We start from the raw sequence: 25,323 nt of genomic DNA on the forward strand, positions 1-25,323 counted from the left end.
AGAGGATGAAAGAGATCGTTTTGAGAGAAAAATGCGTCTGATCCCATATGTAATAAGTGGACTAGGGACTAGGAGATATTTACAAAGCAGTTGTCATGGGAACCTGCCTGCACGCATTTCAACGTCCACGGCTGGAAGTGCAAAAGAAAAATGCCTATTTTTAGACTGTCTGTCGACTTGTGCAGACAGATTTGCCTGGCGCGCGCGCTAACACGTGTCGGATGAATTTTTTTATGAAAGTGCTAAACCCACTGTTGTACCACACTGGGAATTCATGTTTGAAAATCGAATCCAGCCGATTTTCCCTTAGCACTGTACGCTGTATAAAATTCAGTTTTTGTACAAAAATCGCTAGTTATTGAAAAATCCTCAGATAATCGTTTAAAAAATCGTTGTTCGACTTCTGCGACAGCATATTCACTCGTCCCTCGTGACCACATCAAAAGAGAGGCTCACCACAGGAAAAATACTATAGAAGTCTCAACCATAGGAACCCAGCAATATTTGAATCATCATACAAAAGGAACGGGCAGATATGTGACGCAGACCATTGAACTGGAATCACGTATGAAATCACATGAATACACAAAAAGCATATTCATACACAAAATCTATTTTCAGTTTATTTTCATGACTGGACGAATGCAGCACCCTTTTCGCTAACGCCCCGGGATTCGTTAGTGGCTCTTTGCACTCGTAGAATGTACCGAAAAAAAAAGAAATTCAAATTACAGAAAAAAACACAAAAAAAAACTTTTTTTTTTGGAAAAGAAAAAAATTTGAATCGTCATGACTTCTGAAATCTTTTACACACCTTACAGACTCCGGGGCGACTAATAATCCACCCACGAAGAGGTATGCCTCCATATCTCAACAAAAATACACAAAACTCAAACACTGAATAATTATCGCAGATTAACATCAGACTACACAGATAATAAACAAAAGCTTACCTTATTCTGTGGAATTGACTCCCTTACGGACCACCAATTCTGTGGAGGAATAATTTCTACTCCTGTTCTACTATTAAAACTTCCAGAAACTCGTTTTAGCAAAATCAATGTTTTATTCACTTTTGAGAGTTTTGCTGTATTCTACTAAATGTACTAATTAGATATTAATGACGTTGTCTGCCGGTCGTGGCTGTAGCTCCTTCTGTAGGTCTTTTGTTGAACCTCGTTCAGTTGTTGACCAGTCTCCAGTTGGTTGATCAGGTCAACTGGTCTTCAGTTGTTCACTCCTCTTCAGTCACTCTCCCAGTCCACTGCTTCTCCGTCACTCTCCCAGTTTTCTCTCTGCTCCCCAATCGCAACTTTCTCTTGGTTTTTAAAGGCCCAGACTCCTTCATCCAAAAGCCTTTATTTGGCTCTTTTGGCCAGCTTTCTATTTTGGGAGACTGAGAGCACTACATTATTTCTGTTCAAGAGGTCAAATGCTCTGACCTGCTGAGGGAGAATTTGCAGCCTGTGCTCCATCTATGGAACACAGGCTAGCTATTGATAGACACAGATGGCAGTCCAAGAGCGGTACACATTCTGTCTTGAATTATATTGCTCTTGTCCTATGCTCTTGGCTCATTTGTAAAGTAAAACATATTCCACTTTACACAAGATCACATTGAGATATATTCTAGCAATATTGTCAATAGGAATATTTATTCCCTGACAGCAGCTTCAACATGACCTCTGTTGACTTTATCAGATTGTTTGGCCATTTCATGCTTTTTAAAAGCTCAACACTCACAGCTAATTTGCAGTGAAGTCACCTGGAATCCTTGCCATGTTGTTTCTCCATGAATGACAGTCCTGTGATCCCTTGATTATGTTGTACTCATTTTGGTGTCTTTCCTGTTATGCTCAGTTTTCAGCCTGAGCAAAATTGAAATCTCAGAAATGGGTGGCACCATGGTTCATTGTAACCACACATCTGGGTCAATTTGATTTGATCCCCAAGAGAGTGGCTGTGATTACAATCTTCATCAAGCTCTTAATTCAAAGATTAACCTAGCTGTCCAATTTGCAATCACGTGAACATTAAACATCTCATTGCACCTTAGGTAGGCCATTGGACCATTTGTCTGGCTAATTCAATCCTGCCTACCGTCAGATGCGCTGACTTTGAACTGCAGGGTGATCATGCTTGTAGTAATGACAAGTATAGAGCATTAGGAAGTATGTATAATTTAAGAAACAGGAAGTAAATTCCTGCGTGGGGCTAGTGTGAAAAAATTCTGACTCAACCCGGGACTCAAACCGAGGAACCTCATCACTTACGCGGTGACAGCCCACTGAGCTATTGAGTCTCCAGGATATCCTCAGAGATTGACTTTGACTATATATATATACAGGGGGCTGCAAAAGTAGGTATACAGTGAGGATTATACCAGTATTACCAGTATAATAATATTACCGTTCACCGGATCTCACCCCTATGGACTTCTTTTTCTGGGGATGTGTAAAAGACAGGGTTTTCGCACGCAAGCCACGTTCTGTTGATGCCATGATTCAGTTCATACGGGAGGCTTGCCAGGAAATTGATGCTGATAAAGACCTTTGTGCCAGAGTGTGCATGGGTGTCCACACTCGACTAGTGGAGTGTGTGAATGCCGGGGGCAAACAGTTTGAACATTTGAGGGATTAATATGTTTATTATTGATATGTTATTATTGATATGCTTGTATAACCACCTTTAGAGGCCATTTTTCCCCGCAAGCGGGGGTTGGCCTTTTTCGGGAACCGTGGTTGTTGTTGTTTTTTTTGGTCCCCTTTTTGAAGCAATGTTTTACGGCCGGATGCCCTTCCTGACGCCAACCCTTTTTGCCGCCTTTAACGACAAACAGGGAATTACCAGTGAACTGGTACTCAATTAGCCGACCTCGGAAGGATGACAGGCTGAGTCAACCCCCCTGGCGTTAATTCAGCGATCGACCGGGATTCGAACCCAGGATCCTAGGATCCTAAGCCGGCACCCTAGCCACTAGGCCAACACCAGGGCTATTGATATGCTTGTATAATCAATAAAATACGTTTTGTGCGCACGTTTTGTTTTTCATTACTGTATACCTACTTTTGCAGCCCCCTGTGTATATATATATATATATATATATATATATATATATATATATATATATATTGTTGCGAATATGGAATTTGGCCTCCATATCCGCTTGTAAATATTCCCCTATTTCCCCAATACTCCCCAACTATCCCCAATCCCCCATTCCCTAGTCCCATTGTCTGTAAACAACAATCAGTAGAGCCGACCTTCCCCTTTTTCCCCCATTAAATGTCGTGCCCAGGTCCACCGCATCACACGTAGACAACTTTCGGACATCTTGCTAGTTATTCTTAGTCTATGTCAGTTAAGGACTCCTTTCCATTAATTCTGACTCTTCGTTGCACCAGAATGTGATTATATGGCACCAGTAGTGAGTTTAGGACCTTTCCCATACCTCCTTCCATCTTCTTCCCCAAACAACAACAACAACAACTACAACTACAACTACAACTACAACAACAATTACAACAACAACGACGCTGCGCGGGGGGAGTGTGCGTCCTCCCACCAGCTCGGTTAGCCGCCATGACTATGCGCTCCACGGGGTTACCACGAAGGGGCTGGCTGTCAGCTCCTCGTCAAGGGCGGAGCCTGGTAAAACCCCCGCACGCACCCAATGAGAAGCAACGTGCCGATTCCACGAGGCGGAGCTAACGAGCCGAGGGCGTGTCACTCCCCGCGGGATACGAAGGACTCACCGGATGTGAGGTCAGATGCGCCCCCAGCCTGGAGAGAGAAGTTGCCACGTACGAGCGCTGAATACCTCCCCGCATCTCTGGACCGGACCGGGTCGACCCTGTCCTTGAGCCAAGAGTGCACCTTGAGCCATCGATACCCGCTTTCCTTGCAATCAATCCCCGTGTGAGTCAGCCTTTTGTCCCGTTTATCTGTCGTCTGTTGGGAATAATATAAGAGTGTGTCTAAGTGCTTGTCTTTCTATGCTGTACCTCTTGTAGTTGTAATCTAACCTTCCGCCTTAATATAACCTCCTCCGGAGGTCTTGAGAACTGAACCCTGGGTGTCGTGTCATTTGAAACCCAGCCGTGTGTCCTTTTCCTTTATTGCCTTTATTGACCTAGCGTAGCGCGATTAGTCAACGTTCGAGTATAATCGGGTAACTTGTGCAGACGTGGTCATACCAAAACCGCTCGGTAAATAACATCTAAGCCACGTCTGTAACAATTGGTGTCGAGGAGTGGAATTCGAACCCGGGACTAAATTTATTAGGCCCAAATTTGTAACAATTAGAATCGATTCGGAGCGCGTTTCCCGCGCGAAATTATAACGGCGAAATTTGAATTTGTTATACGGAAATAAAAACCCGAATTTTGAAAGTCGCGCTATGGCAGACCAAGACAGCTGGGGTCCGGTAGGGGAGAGTGAGGCAGGGTCGGTCCAGGACCAAATTGAGGGATGCGAGGAGAGCGAAGCAGCGAGGGTAGCAGACGCACAAATTAGCGTCGTTGCGCCCGACATGGCGGGCGCGCGAAATGGCGCCTCGCTGGGCACGGCGACCGCGCCCGCGACCGTGGCAGCGCCCCTGGGGGATTTGAACCTTTTTTTTTATACAAATGAAGGCCCTTATGGCCCAGAATAGCGAGAAATTGAGGGAGGACATGGGGGCCAATAGCCAACGGTTAGAACAAAGGATGGGGTCCAATAGCGAGAAATTGAGGGAGGACATGGGGGCCCAGATCGGAGGGTTAGGGAGTAGAATAGAGGGATTAGACAATAGGTTAGGGGAAATACAGGAGGGGTTAATGGGGGTAGAAAACAGAATGGCCGCTCAAGAGAATCAGATAGAGGGAGTGAAACATGGGTTAATGGGGGTAGAAAACAGAATGGCCGCTCAAGAGAATCAAATGGAAGGGATGCAAAAAGGGTTAGAGGGGTTAGAAAACACCATGGAAGGCAAATTGAGGGACATGAGGGACCAAGCGGAAAGGGAAGTTAACCAAATGGGGCAGCAGATAGAGGGGGTCAGAATGGGGGTAGAAACCAAACTGGATGCTCACAGGGAGGAAATGGAGCAGATGAGGGTGGCATCTGGGCAGGAGATGCAAGTGATGGGAGAGGAGATCAGAAGAGGAGTGAGTGAGGAGGTCGGAGGAGTGCGCGAGGAGGTGAGGCACTGTAAGGAGCACATGGAGAAGGAGGTGAGAAAGGGGACTGTAAAGTTACAAGGGGGCATAGAGGACCTGACGCAGGAAGTAGAACAGCTAACAGAGGGACAAAAAGAAGTAACAGAGCAGGTTCAAAGGAACACTGCGGTAATAGGAGGGTTAAAAGCGACACAAAACGACCTAAAAAACGACTTGGTAGTGACAAAGAGGCAATGTCAGATGGTACGTGAGGGACTGACAACGAGGCTGGACGAGGTGATAGAGGTAATGGAGACGAAGGACCGGCAGGTGAGGACGCACATGGAAACGGTCAAGGTAGCCTTGGAGGACGAGCTTGAGGAGACGTACCGGGGAATAAAAGAGGTGAAGCAGAAATTAGAAGAAGTGGAAGAAGGGGTGAGCGAAATTAAGAAGCGACGGAGAGGGGATAACAAAGAGATAAAAGAGGAAGTAAAAGAATTGGTCCAAAGTCTGTGTTTGGATCGTGATGATGTGCTCATTAACCGGATGAGGGATTCGCAGGTGACGGAGGAGAAGCGAAGAGGAAGAGGACCTGGTGTAAGTGGTGACCAATATGGTCGTGCGTATGATGCGCCAGGGGATTTAAGAAGCTTGGGGGTCGAGATGGACCCGGGTGTTCGTGAGAGGCCGTTGGTGAAGTGTGCGACAGGTCTGGTGTGCGAAAGAGGAGGTGTGCGAGAATGTCCGACTCTGGGGTGTGTGAGGAAAAAGTGCGTGCCAAGGAGTGAGGGTGCTGGCGAGAGTGAGTCGGTCGTAGCGCGTGTGCGAGGGAGCACGTGGAAGCGCGGTGTGGTGAGTGTTACAGAGGGTGTGACGGGAGAGTGTGCGCAAGAGTGTGCGCGAGAAAGGTGTGTGACGGACAGGTGCATGGGGAAAGAGTGCGCTGTCAAAGGCAAGGAAGAATGCACACCTGTGGTGAGTGTTACAGAGGGTGTAACGGGAGAGTGTGCGCGAGAAAGGTGTGTGACGGACAGGTGCATGAGGAAAGAGTGCGCTGTCAAGAGTAAGGGTGAGAGTAGTGAGAGTGACAAGGAGAGTGAGTTGGTTGTGACAGGTGAGCGAGGATGTACACCTGGGATGGAAGGATGCACACCTGGAATGGTAGAGCGTGAGTGGGAATGCATGCTGGAGTTGGTGGTGAGGCACGTGGTGTGAAGAAGCGGCTCTTCGTTTGCAAAAGAAGTCCACAAACAGTTTGAAAATGACGCAGCTTTATTAAAAACCAACTTATACAGATCCGGAGGAGACAGACATCTACAGCAAGAACCAGCTTCATGCCACGTCTAGCCTTCCTGGAGCACATTGATTCGCAGTCCGTATAAATAGGGACAAGTTTATCAGAAAATCTCCGAGAGAACAAAGGAACTAGCGAGAGTCCCCCACCGTCATCCCTAGCCCCCACCGTCATCCGTCCCTTATCTGGACCAGATGTTTCTCTGGGCTCCGAGGAGACAGAAAATGTAACTCATTAAAGGGAGGGTGCATTCTTGGCTTCGATAAGGCCACCAAATATATGGGTTTGTTCAACTGAGTAATTCAAAACATGTTTATACAGATTCAAGCGTCGCTGTGATTAATACAAAATATATAGTTTTAACGATAGGTTTATGTCTGCAATCTAATCATTCTACCGGCGTTACACATCCGCGCGCATGTGAGCGTTCTCCTGCCCGCGGCTCGAGGCGCCGTCTGCGAATCAAAGAGGGTTTTTACGACCGGACTTATCTAGGTGAAAGGGCACACGTATACGAAAAACCATTTGCCCAGCACGACCGAAGCGAGCATTTCTCATTTATACTAAAGTGAAGAGAAAAGCCCTTTATTCATTTATGAAAATAGCATATAAGCAACATTAAAATCATAACATATTATTCAAGACGTCTTATACAGAATTCTTAGCAATAACGAATCTACGACTTGACATTCCTTCCTCTTGTCTCGTCGAGACAAAGTATCTTAAGAGACAACGTGCCACATCGGGCTTTATTGAAAAATAATTGTGTAATGCGGGTATCTCCCAAGGGCATACCGTGCGCCCATAGCGCCTCGCCCGTGCATTTGGGGAACGTGTCGTGTGGTGCGTGCTTTGAACCTGAGGGCTCAGAACATGAAAGTCCATTAACGTTTCGGATCCACAACGAAGACGTCTGGTCCAGATGAGGTTCTGCCCCGCCAGAGGGCCCACAACCTCCCCTGCGGAACTTGCTCCCCCCACCCTTTGCAGACGCAGTCCTTGCAGATCTTCGAAGTTAATCAACGGTCATGCCCATGAGGTCCCTCACGTGCTGCTGTTCTGGGGAATACAAAATGTCGTCAGTATCTTGTGTCTCAATTTCCTGATCAGGGTACAGAGCGTAAAAATCCGATTCACTTGAAGCATTTGAACTTAAAACATTTGGAGAAAAGAGAGGGACTTCCTTTATGTCAAAGTCTCCCATGGGCGCCTGGTCGGCTTGCGGGTCTAGGACATCCGCGTCGGGTCCCTCGACCGCCAGACCCAGTGTCGCAATCAGATCCATAGTTGGGTCGGAAGGGGGCGTGCAGCTGTCAGCTTGTAATACATAAGAGGCGTTAGCCAGTACACGCAAGGGGTTTATAGCACAAGTATCACAGTCATCACATACACCGTTACAGGCAGCAGCCAGTTCCCACATGGGATCCACACAAGTATCACAGTCGTCACAAAATTCAATACAATTTTCTGGAGCGTTGGTCGCAACTGCCTTGTTGAAGGACCCGTTCAGGTCGACGGCCTCTGTGGTCAGAGCCATAGTCGTTGTCGGCGGCTTCTTCACTTTCCATCCTGTAAAATACTTTCTCATACAGAGGAGGACTAGAGATTTCATTAGTGCCCCCCAAATTACTACCCCGATTATCACAGCCAGTGCGGTCAATAACCACTTCACTATGGTGCCCGTCCATCCCCGGAACCAGTCAGTGAGCCAGCTAAATGTATAAGAATTTTCGCGCGCGATCCGATCGATCGTCAGGGCGTGGCTAGTTTCCCTTAGTCTCACTATTGCGGCTGACACTCCTTCAGATGGATCGGGTATGTAAGTGCAACATTTTCCCTCTATAATTCCGCATACCCCTCCTTTCTCTGCCAAGAGCATGTCCAAAGCCACCCGATTCTGCATCACCATTGTACGCATGTGAATCACCGTATCCAATAGTATGTCATGAGCCGTAGCGGTGTCGTTTGCCACCTTTTCTAGGGCCAAAGCCAATTTGTCTATCCGGAAACTATCCATGACTGTGCCCGCTCCTGGGAAGAAGAAACCAAACACCTTTTCCCATAGACTCCCGTGTAGTTTAGTGGTTCCATCTTCGTTCATGACTGACCTCTTATAACGCCTGTCCAAGGACTTTGGGTCTAGCTCATCCAGTATCTCAACGTCAGGAAGGACTGAACCCAGATAACATGTGCCCCCCCAATTATTTGGTAAATAGGGGTAAGCCTTGTCGCCGCATATAAACATTGTCCCATGGGGTGGGACCAGGTGGGTGGATAAGCACCGGAGTCCCTTTACCACCCCATTAATCCTACTAACCCCCCTAGAGAATGTTATGGCCGTTATGTTGTGGTTGTGTTTATCTTGCAGTACTATTCGTAATGTAATCCCCGAGCTCCCTTGTCCCAGCTTCCCGGGGAGAGTGTAGGCGCATTCTGATTCTCCCATACGCAAGTGGCCGGAACCCTGGAGGCAGACCCTCCCTTTCTGTGGTTTGACCCAGACGGGGGCAGGCCTCTCGGCCACATGGGCAATCATTGACGGGCGATAATTAAATTGTCGATTGCAACTCTTGCCGTTGTCAACCCCTTCTCTTTCCAGCGTGGTGACTAAACATGGGGAATCGATAGGTTGTGAGCAGAGGTCATTGAGGGACAGAGGTAGCACTATCATGTGTATTCCTGTGGTGCCTGCTTGGGGAAAGTGCATGCACGACCAGCAGTGTGTCCTATTTTGAATTGTTGCCACCTCCCTGGCCACTTTCCAATATGTGTTTTCCCCCCTCTTTGGGGCCTTATCCTGGGGGTGTGGCGTGAGTATGTATTCGATGCATGGTGTGTATTTAGTTTCGCCACTGGCCGCTCCTGGGGTCCAGACGCTGCACCGGACCTGCATAGTCATGCCTTTCTCTAGGCGCGTGCGTGTTTGTAGCTTAAAATCAGGGGTTCCCCATTTGTATCCTGGTTGGGCCAAGGTCTCAATGCTAGCTTGCCCGTTTTCCCGGAACTCTCGTTGCTTTTGTAGTACCATGCCAACGCGTCCAGGCCCTGCCGACAGTGCTAGCCAATTTATGTTCACCCAATTTGTGTGCAGGGCTTTCTGTTCGAAACATGGTAGTGATACTCTTTGTCCCCATGTTACGGTGAGGTGTCGGGTTTCGTTTTCGCATCTATTGGAATCGGAGTTTCCCCTAGCTGCTGTCGCTATCAATAGTATTGTACCTATGATTAGGCCCATCCTTACTGTGGTTGCTGTGGTGTAGTGTCTGGTGCTTGTATGGCCAACTTACAGTGCGTGGCGTGGATCCACGAAGTCTTGCCCTCGCAAAAGACTGCCGTTGGTGTAGTCAGCAACACCTGGACTGGTCCCTTCCACCTTGGTTCCAAGGCGTTCTTGCAGGTGAAGTGCTCCACGAACACCTGGTCTTTTTCCTCTGGTGGAACACCTGGTCCACAAGTCTCCTGGGAACGCCTGGTCTACAGGTCTCCAATTCATAGATTCAATTCATTCAATTCATAGTTTCATAGAACACCTTTTCTCCAATTTCCTAATCCACTTTTTCCAAGTGGATCCAATTTTATCCAATATTCAATTTTTAAATTCAATCCCATTTAATCCAGTCCAATTCAAATTAAATTCAATCCTTCTCTCAGCATCCCATTACCTGTTTCCAACATCAATAAAAATAAAATTATAAAATTAATAAAAATCAATCATCTCAAATCTCAAATCAAATCAAAAAATCAATCAAAATCATAAAAATCAATAAAATAATAAAAATAAACGAAAATTACTTCAGCTACAGTTTCAACTAGAATTAACACAAACAAACCACCATTAACCTCCATTAACACAAACAAACCACCATTAACCTCCATTAACACAAACAAACCACCATTAACCTCCCCCTATTATTTATTTATTTTCACGAATAAACAAATAATAGAAATAACCTGGTCTACTTCCAATTTCAATTCTGGTCAGTTCTGGTGTCTGGTCACACACAATGTTTTCCTCACCCACTGTGATTCGCTCAAAATAGATTCTCACTGTTATGTCTGAAATTCGTCTCATGAAAACCCATTCAAGAGTCCGGTGTAACAGACAGCCAAACACATAGACACGCCGAAGACCCCAGGGTACCCATCAAACTAGCTTGTCCCCAGATCCACAACACAGCGAAACATGTAACTTTACTAAAACTAGAACGGGCACTCGGTAGAGCGCATACCTTCGCCGCAGCTACTTTTGTTGCCAAAATAAAAGACTACAAGATCTGTGTAGCAAAGCCACACCTACGTTGTCATGCGGGAAGATTTGTTTCAAATTAAACCATTCTATCCCGCCAAAAGTTTGATATTGTAATCACATCCATGACCTTTTCATGACCTTGACCTTGACCTTTGACCCGGTCGATTCCAAAATCTAATCAAATGGTTCCCGGATAATAACCTATCATCCCACCAAATTTCATGCGAATCGGTTGAATACCTTTTGAGTTATGCGAATAACATACACATACACACACACAGACATACAAATAAATACACAGCGATCAAAACATAACCTTCCGCTTTTGCGAAGGTAATAATCACTTACTCATAACTAATACTCATAATAACTCATAATTACTTATGTAATTACTCATGCCAATACTTACTTAAAATAATGTAATATCCCAATCTTCACCCCCTATGCAAATCGAAGCACCCCGGACAATCCACAACCAATATCAACCACTGTAGCCGCCTTCCCGACTCCAGGCAGCCACACACAGCCACATACATCTCCATCCACGTCACACAAGACAACAGCCAACGAGTGTGTCCACCACACAGAAACCTTTGGCAATGCAACAACCGAACTCCCAGACAACCAACAACAAAACCCAATCCATCTCCATGGCTCATCAAGCAGTTCCAACTTAATCCAGCTTCACATACCGATTTCCCCAAAAACTCGTGAAACTTCACCCCCATTCTGGAAAAACCCTGGACTAAACCCTGACACCCTAAATAACTTCAGACCCATCTCCAACCTACCCTTTCTGTCAAAAGTTTTGGAACGTGCTGTGGCCACTCAACTCAAACATCACCACTCTGCCAATAACCTGTATGAAACATCCCAATCCGGATTCTGCTCCAGCCACAGTACTGAAACTGCTCTCCTCAAAATCACCAGCGACCTTCTCTCTCCTCTGACGCCGGCAACCTCAACATTTTCATCCTCCTCACCTCAACGCCTCCTTTGACATCATCAATCACACCATCCTCCTCACCCTGTTTAGACCAGCTTGTGCCTATTAAACCCAAATCAGTTCACTCCCAAGCCTACAAGGACCACCTACAGCACTGCAAAGATGTCCTCTACTCCACCTACTACTCTCAAATTATCCACTCTGGCTCCGGAATCCCAAAAGCACTCTTCTCTACAATAAACAAACTAAATAAACAAATAAATAAACAAACTTTACAACGTGAACAAACTCCTCAGCGCCCTGGATACCACCACCTGTCATTCAGAGTAGACAACAGCATCTCCTTTCTGGCTTTCAGCATCTCCTTTCTCCTTTCTGGCATCCAAATAAAATTCTGGCTTCAAATCAACTTCCTCGAACTTAACTATGATGAATCTAAATTAATCTTCGTTTGCCCAAAACCACTCACCAAATCCACCCATAACTTTGCCCCCAACATCGATGGTTTCCCAGTATCCACCTTTTATGAATTTTATGAATCTTCTCATTATTCGAAAGTTTACAAAATGTCCCAAATCTGTATATTATTTTCTACTGTGGTTATATTAAACCATTATTTTACAAAATCCAACTTTCAATAAACTGAAAAATGCTTCGCCATGGAATAGTCCACCACTCATATAAATAATCATAAGAGTTCTGCGAAACATCTCCATCTTTAAAACTTAGCCAACCAATTTTAAACCACATGTTTTCCCCCCAAAAAACAAGTCACATTCTTTGTATATTGCCAACATTGTTCATCGTTTAAGTATCATCCAGAACTAACTTTTTTTATAAACCATCAACTTGTAGATGCATTTATTTATATCCCATTAACCCAAGAACTCTCAATTGCTTGGTTATATTTTAGTAATGTCATATATCCATATTTCTTTTCCAAAATGTTCCTGATATACACATTAATCCCATCTGTCTTTGTTTCCAGATCAACTCAAATCAAGAAATCGACACAAATCCTTATTACCTCCAATCAACTCAAAATTAAATCAAACAATTCAAAACCAGATCGGATCAGCGATCAGAAATCACTTTTCCCTGATTCATTGACCTTATATCCCATCCCAGGTCCAAATTTTGTGACTCACAGTACCTGCCTCCATGGAACAATGACGCCTGAGCACTCAATTAGCCCTCCCAGTACCAAAGACTTACAATCAGACCGACAGACAGACAAATAACAGAGGCATGTCGCCAGCCCCAGCACAGGACATCACCTTTCCAGGCAGGCACAATATAATCCACAGCATCGAAATGCCAATTTCTATCCGGAGCCTCGCAAAGCCAAAATCGGGCATGTTCACTGCATTTCAACCTCCAACCACACGGGGTGTTCCACCCTGCGCCTGCTCCACCATGCAACCCGATCTGTACTTGGTGCGCCCGGCGCCCCCTATAATCAGCGAGTTATAATAACCACAATATACTTACTTGGTGTACCAATATACCAATATACAGCACCCACCTCTTGATACCACAACTTAATTCATGTTACTTGCATCTCTTTGCATCTTCCCAATTGTCCTCCATTTACCATGACTATCCCCATTGCTCGGTCACACACGTCACTGTGCTCGGCCCGGTTAAATTAAACTCAAGCGTACTGTACCTGACGCTTCCGGTCGGCACCGGAAGTCTGTTTATTTCTTGAGACCCCTGAATCGGGACATCAACGACAATTACAACGACAAACAGAACTCGATATTCTCTGTTCACTAATTACGTACGTGATTTCAGTTTTAACCCACAATATAATGTCCCGATATTCTCCAGATTTAAGTCCTATATATCCTGCCGTTAAATCAACCTCCAGTAGACTGACAGCCTGTCGTTCTTCCAAGGTTAGTGAATTATCTCCGACCTCTTTCCCTTACAAATCTCGAACAAAGGTCAAATGAACTTTAAAAGGTCAAACTTCAAACGGAGAAAGGTGGTACCAGTTCTCATTCCACAACTAATACAAGTCCGGCGACATTCCCGTTCCTTGCAAAAACTCCACATCCGGACAGACAAACGACCACTATCGTGGCTCCACATCGCAAAATGCTAGCTTCTACGAATCCAACAACCGTATAACTCCACAGACAGACAAACACAACCACATCCTCCTCGCGCCCACACCTTGGCATGAAGCCACACCACATACCGACAGTTGAAACTGAACGTCCGACATCCAGCAAAGTCGAAATGACCCACAATGCATTTGGGCACACATCCTCCGAGCAACCTCATACAGCACACCCGTGACTCGCGGCTCGCTCGGCTCCTGCCCGAACGCACAATAACTCTACCCAAACTTCCACGGAGCCGCACGGCGGAAACACAGGTTTGTACCACACTTTAATTAAACGAACATCGCCAGGATTCTCGGATAGACGTTAATTTCACAACACACATGACAAAAATCCGATTTAAATTCAGAGATCGCCGATCGACCTGGCACAACCATCTCAACGCGACGACGCCACGCCGCCCCCCGTCCTGGCGCGCACCCTCGTGCCTCCACACGAATCCCAACACTCCCAAACAGATGAAAATCCGGACTCAGTTCAGGACCTCACCTGTTCCCTCGGATAGTCGCTAGGGAATGTCAAGTAGACCACTTACAAAGCTTCACACCGAAACCCTCTGCTTTGCATATGTCATACAGACAAATACATTGGCCAGATACACACGTCAATTAACATCCCAATATACATTCATTCCTCATTCATATACGAGTGAGTCTCCCTTTTTAAGTCCTATTGTTTTTAAAGGACACATCCCAATTGCAGGTTGTGGGTTCTCTGATTCCGTGCACCCTTCCAATGAGGGGTACAGTTCTCCTGGCCCCTCTGGGGCCGCGAACCCGCTGTCCGCCCCATTAATTTCTTGTCCTCTAAAAGGATTGCCCGGGCTAAGGTGAACCTGAGGGGCGGCTGGTCTAGTTTTCTGGGGGTCTAACCCCTGGGGGAACAGGGGCGGGGGTGGGAGAGGTGGCGCCTGTAGCCCGGGGACAGGGCTCAGGGCTTGGGGGGGTAGAGGCATGGTGGCTACCTCCCCTGTCGCGGGGTCTTGGTCCGGATTATGGACGAGCGGCATTAGCCGCTGATTTGCTTGCTTAACTACCTCCTTAATTGTTTTGTCCTGAACCTTGTCTGCTTGTTTCTTTTGGCCCTGAAGCTTCAGTACTTCCCCTGCCAAGCTAGCCTGTCTTGAGGCTGCCAGTCGCTTCATTCCTTCCTTTTCCCACCAGCCATACACTTTCCAGTAATCGGGTGGGAAGTGTTTCCTTTCCCTTTCTAGCTTATCCAAAGCTCCGTACAACACTTCCAACTTGTCAAGTGCAAACGACCCCTCCTCTGGCCAGGGATTATTTAAATCTTTAGTTAACACAGCCCAGTCCTTTAATGGTCTTACCGCGGCAAAATGATGCCTCTTAAACATGAAAGATGCCGGGGTTCCCTTAAGGGGTTCCCCTTCTTTCATTAGCTTGCTTCCCATCTTATTGCTCTGGGCTGATCCTTCCTGGAAAGTTCTCGGCCTGGCTCAACCTTTACGGCTGTCCGACCTCACTTTTCCCCTTTCCCTTGTTAACTATAACGTTACCCTTATCGAACGTTATCTTTACCGATATCCTGCGCAAATCCTTTTACTGGCCATGTTCTTATGGCCCTCTAAGTTAGCCACAGCCCTTCGTTCCCTGGCATGCAATGGCATACCCCATCTTGTCTCTGGGCTGTTCCTTCCTGGAAAAATCTTGGCCACCTGGCTTCAACCTATATGGCTGTCCGACCTCATTTTCCCCTCCTGGTGCTAACTGTAACTTTAAGCTTACTGTTAAGTCCTTACTGGTATCCTGCGCAAAATCTATTCTTAGCTTTACCCTTAATGTTTATCCTGGCTTTAACAAAGCCACGTCATTCTGAGGCCTAAAATGAGCCTTTACTTACAATTCTGTTCGAGTGCAGGCAGCGCGGAGACAGGGAGACTGGAGCCGCTCGAGGGAGGAAGATACGAATTTGGAATAATAGCCCTCTGATATAAAACAACTCTCACCTTTAATCAAATCAGCGTGCCGGCGCCGGCCTCAGGCAGCCTTCCTCCTGTCCCTCGGGCTCCGTTTCCCGTCGTCCGGTGCTGCACCCCACTCCTGGTACCATCTGTGAAGAAGCGGCTCTTCGTTTGCAAAAGAAGTCCACAAACAGTTTGAAAATGACGCAGCTTTATTAAAAACCAACTTATACAGATCCGGAGGAGACAGACATCTACAGCAAGAACCAGCTTCATGCCACGTCTAGCCTTCCTGGAGCACATTGATTCGCAGTCCGTATAAATAGGGACAAGTTTATCAGAAAATCTCCGAGAGAACAAAGGAACTAGCGAGAGTCCCCCACCGTCATCCCTAGCCCCCACCGTCATCCGTCCCTTATCTGGACCAGATGTTTCTCTGGGCTCCGAGGAGACAGAAAATGTAACTCATTAAAGGGAGGGTGCATTCTTGGCTTCGATAAGGCCACCAAATATATGGGTTTGTTCAACTGAGTAATTCAAAACATGTTTATACAGATTCAAGCGTCGCTGTGATTAATACAAAATATATAGTTTTAACGATAGGTTTATGTCTGCAATCTAATCATTCTACCGGCGTTACACATCCGCGCGCATGTGAGCGTTCTCCTGCCCGCGGCTCGAGGCGCCGTCTGCGAATCAAAGAGGGTTTTTACGACCGGACTTATCTAGGTGAAAGGGCACACGTATACGAAAAACCATTTGCCCAGCACGACCGAAGCGAGCATTTCTCATTTATACTAAAGCGAAGAGAAAAGCCCTTTATTCATTTATGAAAATAGCATATAAGCAACATTAAAATCATAACATATTATTCAAGACGTCTTATACAGAATTCTTAGCAATAACGAATCTACGACTTGACACGTGGTTGGGTGTGCGAATGAGAGCACACCTGTGATTGTCACAGAGGAGGTGACCGAGGAGGGGGCGCGAAGAGGTGTGTTGGTGAGGTGTGCTACCAACGAATGTGTGCCAAAGTGTTCGGTGGTCAGGTGTGTGACCAAGGCTGTGAGTGGAATGGGTGTGCCTGGGTGTGTAAGGAACGGTACAAGGAGCATGGAAACGGCTGGATGTGTGAGCAAGGAACGGGCTGCGGGGTGTAAGCGTCCAGGTGAAGCATCGACGTTAGATGGGGTAGAGTTTAGAACGACTTATAGCCGAATCGGGCCCTCGGTGCGTGCTGGGCCTCGCTTTGAACGGCCGCGTCCGTGCTCCACTAGGCGGAGCGGGCAGCCCGATAGAAAGGGTCGTCATGGCGACCGCTTTTTGGTGAGACGTGCCGGCAGGTCGAGAGCGGGACATTGGATGGCTCCGTGCCGAGATGGTGCGTGGGATCTCGGCCCGGGTAAGCCCCCGTCCCTGCACCGAGTGCCGGACGCATCCAGCCGCTGGCACAGAACAACCCGCATTCATGGCTTGGCTTTACGAAGCCTGGTTTTGGACAGGGATTGGCGCACCGAGAGGTATTAGTGAGTAGACTGGGTGATGAGGTTAGTGTTTTGGACCCAAAATTGGAGAAAAACAAAATTTGATGATTGGCAAGGGATTGGCAGTAGTGATTGGCAGATGATGGGTAGTGATTGGCAAATTTTTGATTTGTTGAAATTTGATGTGCAAAATTGGTAGTGAGAGACCCCCGGTGGGTAAGGGTGGCATCCCTGCCACCCTTCCCATATGGGGGCAAAGGAGCAATAGATTATGGGGTGTATGGCAGTGAAAACTAGCCCGGGTGGGTTAGGTTATATTGTAGGGATCTAGAAGAGATTGACAATAGGTGACGTTAAGTTTAGTTAGTGACTGATACCTGTAGTGGGGACGCAGGTAGATTAGTATGGATGATAATGACGTGGGAGCGCAGTGGTTTAGGGGGGCGACTGGGAGGCGCGGGTTTCGGAGGGGAGTGGTTGGCTGGGATGATGCTGTGTGTGTGTGAGGGTTGGGCAGGTGTGATTGCACAGGTGTGCAACTGGACAGGTGTGTGGAGCAGTGTGTGAGTAGTGAGTGTTGTGGATCAGCGCGAATGCGCTTGGGGAGAGAAGGGTGCAGGTGGCACCAGGTGTGAGAGCACAGGTGTGCCAGTACAGGTGTGTGGAGAGAGTTGGAGTAAGTGGTACGGAGTGGTGTGCATGGTGCGAAGGTGTGGATGGGGGAAGAGTGGACCCCTATCACGGATACCCGGGGCGGGTAGTGTAAGTGTTAGGTAGAGGGTACAGGTAAATTGTGGTTGGATATTGGCATTTGTGGTGCGGTTGCAGAATGGTGTTGTGAATGGGTGCATTAGTGTTGTGGAAATGGCTGGGCGTGTAGCCTGTTAGTGTGTGTAGTTGGTTGGGCACTCCACCACTGTGAGGATGTCGGCCAGGTGAGGCCGCAGGTGGGCTCTGGGAGCCGGTAGTTGTGAGTGGGTGCCTGAGGATCCCGGGTGTGGATCGGGCAGCCCAGTGCCAGAGAGGGCACCGAGTGGGGAGAGCGCCAGAGGGCCTGCCCCAAGTAGTTAGGTTAGGGTAAGGAGCAGGTAAGCTCGGAGGCAACCGCAGTGGTGGAGGTGTGCAGGTGGGTAGACCCGCTGGGAGAGGTACACGCCACAGCCCAGAAATTGTGCGAGGGCACCGGGAGATGAATCGGGGGAGTGAGACCCCAAATTGAAAAGCACCACAGTTGGCCAATGGGAATTGGTTTTTAGAACCCATAGTGTAAGAGGGCCAATGGTTTGGCCGGAGAAAGACCCCGGGTAGTGTAAAGTTGTTAAAGTCATTTAGGAAATAGTTAGGATTGATGAACCTGTCGCACCATACGCAGCCACTTACCTGTGGTGATGATGATGACTCCACACCTGTGTTTTCTTTGTTTTGTTGCAGGAAATGAAATTGCTGTGTGGATTGTGAGACGCATCACGACGTGGATGAGACATTGGGGTGATTCCATCTCTCCCTCCCTAGGAGGGACTGATGATGAATTGGTAATGGCAAATTATGATGTTGAGTTGGAGATGGCAAATTATGATGTTGAGTTGAAAATGGCAAATTTGATTGGTTAGGAGGGAGAGAAGACGAATTTGGTATATGGGAGGAACGGGGAAGACAGTAGGGATGTTTGTTGATTTGTAAAGTAGATGTTTATGGGTAGAGTCGTGTTTTGTGGATACAGTAAGGGGTAAGGGAGGGGCCATGTAGGTTACCTGGTGGGGGGGGGGGCGTACGGTAGGAACGTACCTGTCTCACCTGGTTCCCATGTGCCCCCAGTGTGCATTACCTTGCATTGCGTGCACTTTTGCGCCCTTACCACCTTACTCACTTGTGTGCTTCTTTTGTCTCCCACCTCCGAGGATCTGGCTTTGGGGTAGAGAGAGAGGAGAGAGAGGTGCTGGCTACGCAGTTGTGGGCCTGCACTTTCGCTGTTTGCTGCTTGGATCGATACACCATATGGACCGCAATGTTTGTGGCCACCCACAATGGACCGCAGCTCTTTTGCGGCCAAGCACCACCCGTGGAAGGACCTATGGGTCAACGTGGCACCTATGCCAAACAGGTGAACCACTAACAGTTGGCCCCCTGACGGCCACAATAAAGAAATGGACGCGGTTGGCGCCTTTCTTTATTTTGTTTAAAAGAAGTAAGAAGGCCAAGTGCACCACATGAAGGCAAGACCAACGGCAGAACATCGGCCGGCTGCGACACCACCGGTGATTTGTAGACACTTTATTGGTGCACCGGATGGTGCTCACTGTGTGATGGGGTGGTGCTTGATGCTTGGAAGGGGTGCTCTGCACATTATTAAAGGCCGTAGGCCACAGAGCACTCGTGGGTTGGTGTATCGATGCTAGCATGCGTGCTCTCTCTATGCATAACATCTGCATGTGTTCCTCCAAAAACAGGTCCTGGATCGTAGTGTAAATATCAGCGTAGTCTTGTAAATAATGCTCCCTACCGGCTGTATGTTTAGTTTGAGGATTCTTTCCGGATTCGGTTATCCTGTGGGTGTGTTTCTGTGAGGAGAAGGGTGCAACGTCGCAGGGGGACATATTTACTCATTTGTGAATATCTGTAAAACTGTCGCACTCAGGGTAGAGTTAATAGTAGAGGGAACTACATTGCGTGCCACACTAAAGTAGGTAAAAATTTATCGGGTCGGGACGCCCCGAGGGTAGAGAAGGGTGCAATGTTGCGAATATGGAATTTGGCCTCCATATCCGCTTGTAAATATTCCCCTATTTCCCCAATACTCCCCAACTATCCCCAATCCCCCATTCCCTAGTCCCATTGTCTGTAAACAACAATCAGTAGAGCCGACCTTCCCCTTTTTCCCCCATTAAATGTCGTGCCCAGGTCCACCGCATCACACGTAGACAACTTTCGGACATCTTGCTAGTTATTCTTAGTCTATGTCAGTTAAGGACTCCTTTCCATTAATTCTGACTCTTCGTTGCACCAGAATGTGATTATATGGCACCAGTAGTGAGTTTAGGACCTTTCCCATACCTCCTTCCATCTTCTTCCCCAAACAACAACAACAACAACTACAACTACAACTACAACTACAACAACAATTACAACAACAACGACGCTGCGCGGGGGGAGTGTGCGTCCTCCCACCAGCTCGGTTAGCCGCCATGACTATGCGCTCCACGGGGTTACCACGAAGGGGCTGGCTGTCAGCTCCTCGTCAAGGGCGGAGCCTGGTAAAACCCCCGCACGCACCCAATGAGAAGCAACGTGCCGATTCCACGAGGCGGAGCTAACGAGCCGAGGGCGTGTCACTCCCCGCGGGATACGAAGGACTCACCGGATGTGAGGTCAGATGCGCCCCCAGCCTGGAGAGAGAAGTTGCCACGTACGAGCGCTGAATACCTCCCCGCATCTCTGGACCGGACCGGGTCGACCCTGTCCTTGAGCCAAGAGTGCACCTTGAGCCATCGATACCCGCTTTCCTTGCAATCAATCCCCGTGTGAGTCAGCCTTTTGTCCCGTTTATCTGTCGTCTGTTGGGAATAATATAAGAGTGTGTCTAAGTGCTTGTCTTTCTATGCTGTACCTCTTGTAGTTGTAATCTAACCTTCCGCCTTAATATAACCTCCTCCGGAGGTCTTGAGAACTGAACCCTGGGTGTCGTGTCATTTGAAACCCAGCCGTGTGTCCTTTTCCTTTATTGCCTTTATTGACCTAGCGTAGCGCGATTAGTCAACGTTCGAGTATAATCGGGTAACTTGTGCAGACGTGGTCATACCAAAACCGCTCGGTAAATAACATCTAAGCCACGTCTGTAACAATATATATGTATGTATGTATGTATGTATGTATGTATGTATGTATGTATATATATATATATATATATATATATACACAAATACATTTGGACCCCCTAGGTCTCCCATATATATATATATATATATATATATATATATATATATATATGTATATGTATATATATATATATATATGTATATATATATATATATATATATATATATATATATATATATATATGTATATATATATATATATATATATATATATATATATATATATATATATATATATATATATATGTATGTATGTATGTATGTATATATATATATATATATATGTATATATATATATATATATATATATATATATATATATATATATATATATATATGTATGTATATATATATATGTATGTATGTATGTATGTATGTATATATATATATATATATATATATATATATATATATATATATATATATATATATATATATATATATATATATATATATATATATATATATATACATACAGTGAAGCCTTGACTTACAAGTTTAATTCGTTCTGTGACCGAGCTCGTAACTCAATTTGCTCGTTTCTCAAATTAAATTTCCCCATTAAAAGGCATTGAAATGCTATTAATCCGTTCCAGCCCCCAAAAAACCACACCAATTTTTTTTGTTACGTGTTTTAAAATAAGAAAAATGTACTTTATAAATAACAAATAATGTATAAACAAGCACGACCTCGTATATACTGTTCATAATAAAAGAGAATGTTGTAGCGACCCATGGGTCCCCCAAGCAAGACCGGCATCAGAATCTCCTTGCTCCAGCCGGTGACGTCACCGGCGGGGATCCCCGGCGCCAGAGTGGCTGGTCACGTGACCGCCAAAGCGTCCCACGCGTGCGGGTATAATGAGCTACACCTGTGGATCATGTGACCACCGAAGCACGCCTCGCTTGAGAGGCGTGGCTTTCGGTTTCGGTTTGGGTTTTTGGTTTTGCTTTATAAGGCAGCCCGATAAACGGGCTTTTTAGTGTTCCCGAGTTGGTTTTACGAATAAACATCTTCTCGGACGAGTTTGTGCCTTGCCATCCTTTTATCCGTATTCTGCTGGAGTCCAGACTCCTTCAATGTAAAGAAATAAACTGGTTTTATTAAGTGTTGTGGCGGACACGAAAGCACTGACGTGGTGACATCACCCCGCACACCAAGTGGGGGTGGGCCACGCCGGGGAGAGAGGCGTGGCCTCAGGATATAGACGGGGCGCGCAGCCTTGAGCAGCTTAGTGCTGCAGTTTGAATAAAGACTTGTATGAACTGCGTTGTCCGCTTGCTCCTTGCGTAAGCATTAGCGCGCGCAGCATCGCGCTACAGTGTATTTACCTTGAAGATCAGACGAAGATGCTGGCGGAGGTGGAGGAGATAACTTTTGCCCTTTTCGCCACACTTTCCTCGCTTTCACTTGCAGGGCGTTTCAATAAAAACCTGTCCAACGAGGTTTGTTTCTTCCTCCCTTTCAAAATGTTTCGAAAATTCTCCATCTCTTCATGGATAGAGGTCCGGAGCTTTGAAATAATCTTAACGCCCTTGGCTGGCGTTATAGCCTTTATCGACTCCTTCTGCTTCAAAATCGTACATATCGTAGAAGTACTACGATCGTACTGCCTCGCCAAGTCGACAACACGCACACCTCGCTCATGTTTATCGACGATTGCGTGTTTTATATCCAAGCACATCATCCTCTTCTTCTTCTCAGTACTGCCCTTGGCACTCAATTTCTTAGGACCCATGGTTAAAACTACGAAATTTTCCAAAATAACCAAAATGCGAAAACAAAGCAGCAGCGATATACGGCAGAGATGCTTGCACGGCAAGATAACCACGTGACCGGAACCCACCTGGTGGCGGGTGGCGTAAGCTCGTAACTCAGATCACGGCTTGCATCTCAAAGCAAAAAACCGCCCGAGCGACGGCTCGTATCTCGGAAAACTCGTAAGTTGGTGCACTCGTAAGTCAAGGTTTCACTGTATATATATATACATATACATATCTCCGGCATATATATTGGGTTTTGTTTTTTTGTATGTATATATATATATATTATATATATATATTGTTACGGATCTCAGACGTCGGCTCTCCCCTTATCAAGGGGGGGGGGGGGGTTAATCCCCTTGTCTTTTTGTCTGGCCGACCCGAGTCCTGGAAGTTATAACGTCCTTCCCGGCACGGCGTTAGGTAGGGTTTGTTAGGCCTAGGGGTTCACTACTACCTAATTACTAACGCCGGCCAGAAACGAGGGACTAACTCCCGCTCGAACCACGGATATGATGGAAAATGCCGAGCGGATAGCAATCCGCGATCCGAGCTATTAACAAATGACTAAACCCGATTCTGAGCGGTTCCTAATCGTGCCACATTTACCCAATGAGAGAAAAGGCGGATGCGATCGGACAAGAGGAAACCAGAAAATAGGAAGAACAAAGATTGGTTTATTACAAATCTACAAGAAGGAGAAGAGGAAACGAAAGAAATATACAAGATAGGAAGAGGAAGAAGCAGAACACAGGGCAGCCTTAGACAGTCTTACTCTTAGTACCCAGGACAAACGTACACACTCACACGGGGATTGTAGATGGTGGATGGTCACTGGCGCATCCAGGCTCCAGTCGGCTCCAGTCCAAGCTCCGATCCAGTGGCCGAAACCCGGCAGGCAGCTCCACGTATCATGGAACGCGACCAGACAGTTTATATAACGGGGGGAAGCTGGTACACTGCGTACGTAATATTTGCACTATACAAAGGTGCCAAACGCCCCCTCTCCAATGTACTCCTTTGATAAGGTCCTTCTTTCATAAGCGCCACTGCATCAGTCCCGTTAATACAACGCGCATTCTCCCAGCAAGTCAGTCAAGGCGAGCTCTCTCACGCAGTAAGTCTTTACAAAGGTGCGCTCTCCCGATCAGTAAGTTCATGCGCGCTCTGGTAAGTAAGCCCTGTTGGTCAAGGTGCTCGCTGGCAAGTCCCGTGAAAGGGCTTTGCGCTCGCTTTTATAACTCACCAAGCAATCACTCCGCGAGCCCCAAAGCCACGCCTGTCGGTGATGTCACTTCAGCCCTGGTTGGCTGGTTAGGGCTTACCGGCTCCGCCTTTGACGGCTGGATGACATGGCCACACCTTCTTCTTGGCGTTCCGCCCCCTTTTTCCGGGCCTCACCGCGTGCCTTATGGCGGCGTTGAGCGAGCGCTAAGGCATCTGCTGCTAACAAAGGCGCGTAACAAATTGCGAGAGCCATAGGGCAGACTGGAGGGCGCGTAATGGCGTCACATTGGAGAGGGAGGCTGCAAAATGAACAGAATGGGGCCTACTTCTTATTTGATTGACACAACGCAGATTCAACTATTGGAAACACGGCCTTACCTATACACATTACACATACTAATGAAATAACTGAAGTCCTATGGTGGCCTAAGTGTTGCTTGTGGCCTAACTATGGGGTGCAACCTTTAACCCTTTAATAATGTCATATTTACAAGAATGATGTCATATTTACAAGTGTGGGTTCCCAAAACCGCAACAATATATATATATATATTTTTTTTATGGTGGTCATTGGTTAAACTTCAAACCGCAACAGCCTATTTGGATTTTGTGCTTATTTGCGTCTTTGGAAGGCACCTTTTTATTAAATATATATATATATATCAAATCATTGAAACACAACTTGGGACGTGGACTGTAATTCCACGGACAAAGCACACAATAAAACAAGATTGTCCCATAAGTATACACATTCCCCAACCCGAAGACTGAAGCCAATGGTCAATCAAAAAAAAAAGATTTATAACCTTAAAGGGCCAGATTTCATGGTCATCAAATTGGACCCTTCCTCCATAGGAGTGAGTCCCCATGACTTAACCGGCATGAGGACTTGTTTGCTCTCTTTTGAAAGTGCCTTTATTTATTTAACAAAAAGGTTTAAAAAATCAAACGTTTAAACAGCTTGGGACCAAGGCCAAGGCACACATTCCAACAAGACAACAAGACCACAATCACACACCTCTCAACATGAAAGCTGAAGCAAATGGTCAATTAAACGCACACATTCTAATCCCGAAGGGCCAGAATACATGGTCATACAATTGGACCCCTCTTCCGTCGGAGTGAGTCCCTTTGACCTCCACCTGGCTTGGACTCTTGTTCATCAATTTCTAACATTTAAATCGATCTGTATTAGGTCAAGGAAGTAAATTGCACCTGAATGTGAGCCAGGTATAATTATCCGTTGCTTGTGTCTGTGCTTTCTTGCGAAATGACTCAGTCGGTAGAATT

The 25,323-nt window shown here is 46.5% G+C and overlaps 1 protein-coding gene across 1 annotated transcript in view; it reads left to right on the plus strand.

The window, feature by feature from the left end:
- Nucleotides 1-25,323, plus strand: part of LOC137430674 (E3 ubiquitin-protein ligase MARCHF9-like) — a 308,642-nt gene that overhangs the window by 279,868 nt on the left and 3,451 nt on the right. The window lies entirely within an intron of this gene.

Source organism: Myxine glutinosa, chromosome 7 (genome assembly GCF_964187855.1).
Source record: "Myxine glutinosa chromosome 7, kmMyxGlut1.1, whole genome shotgun sequence".
In the NCBI taxonomy this organism is placed as follows: Eukaryota; Metazoa; Chordata; class Myxini; order Myxiniformes; family Myxinidae; genus Myxine; species Myxine glutinosa.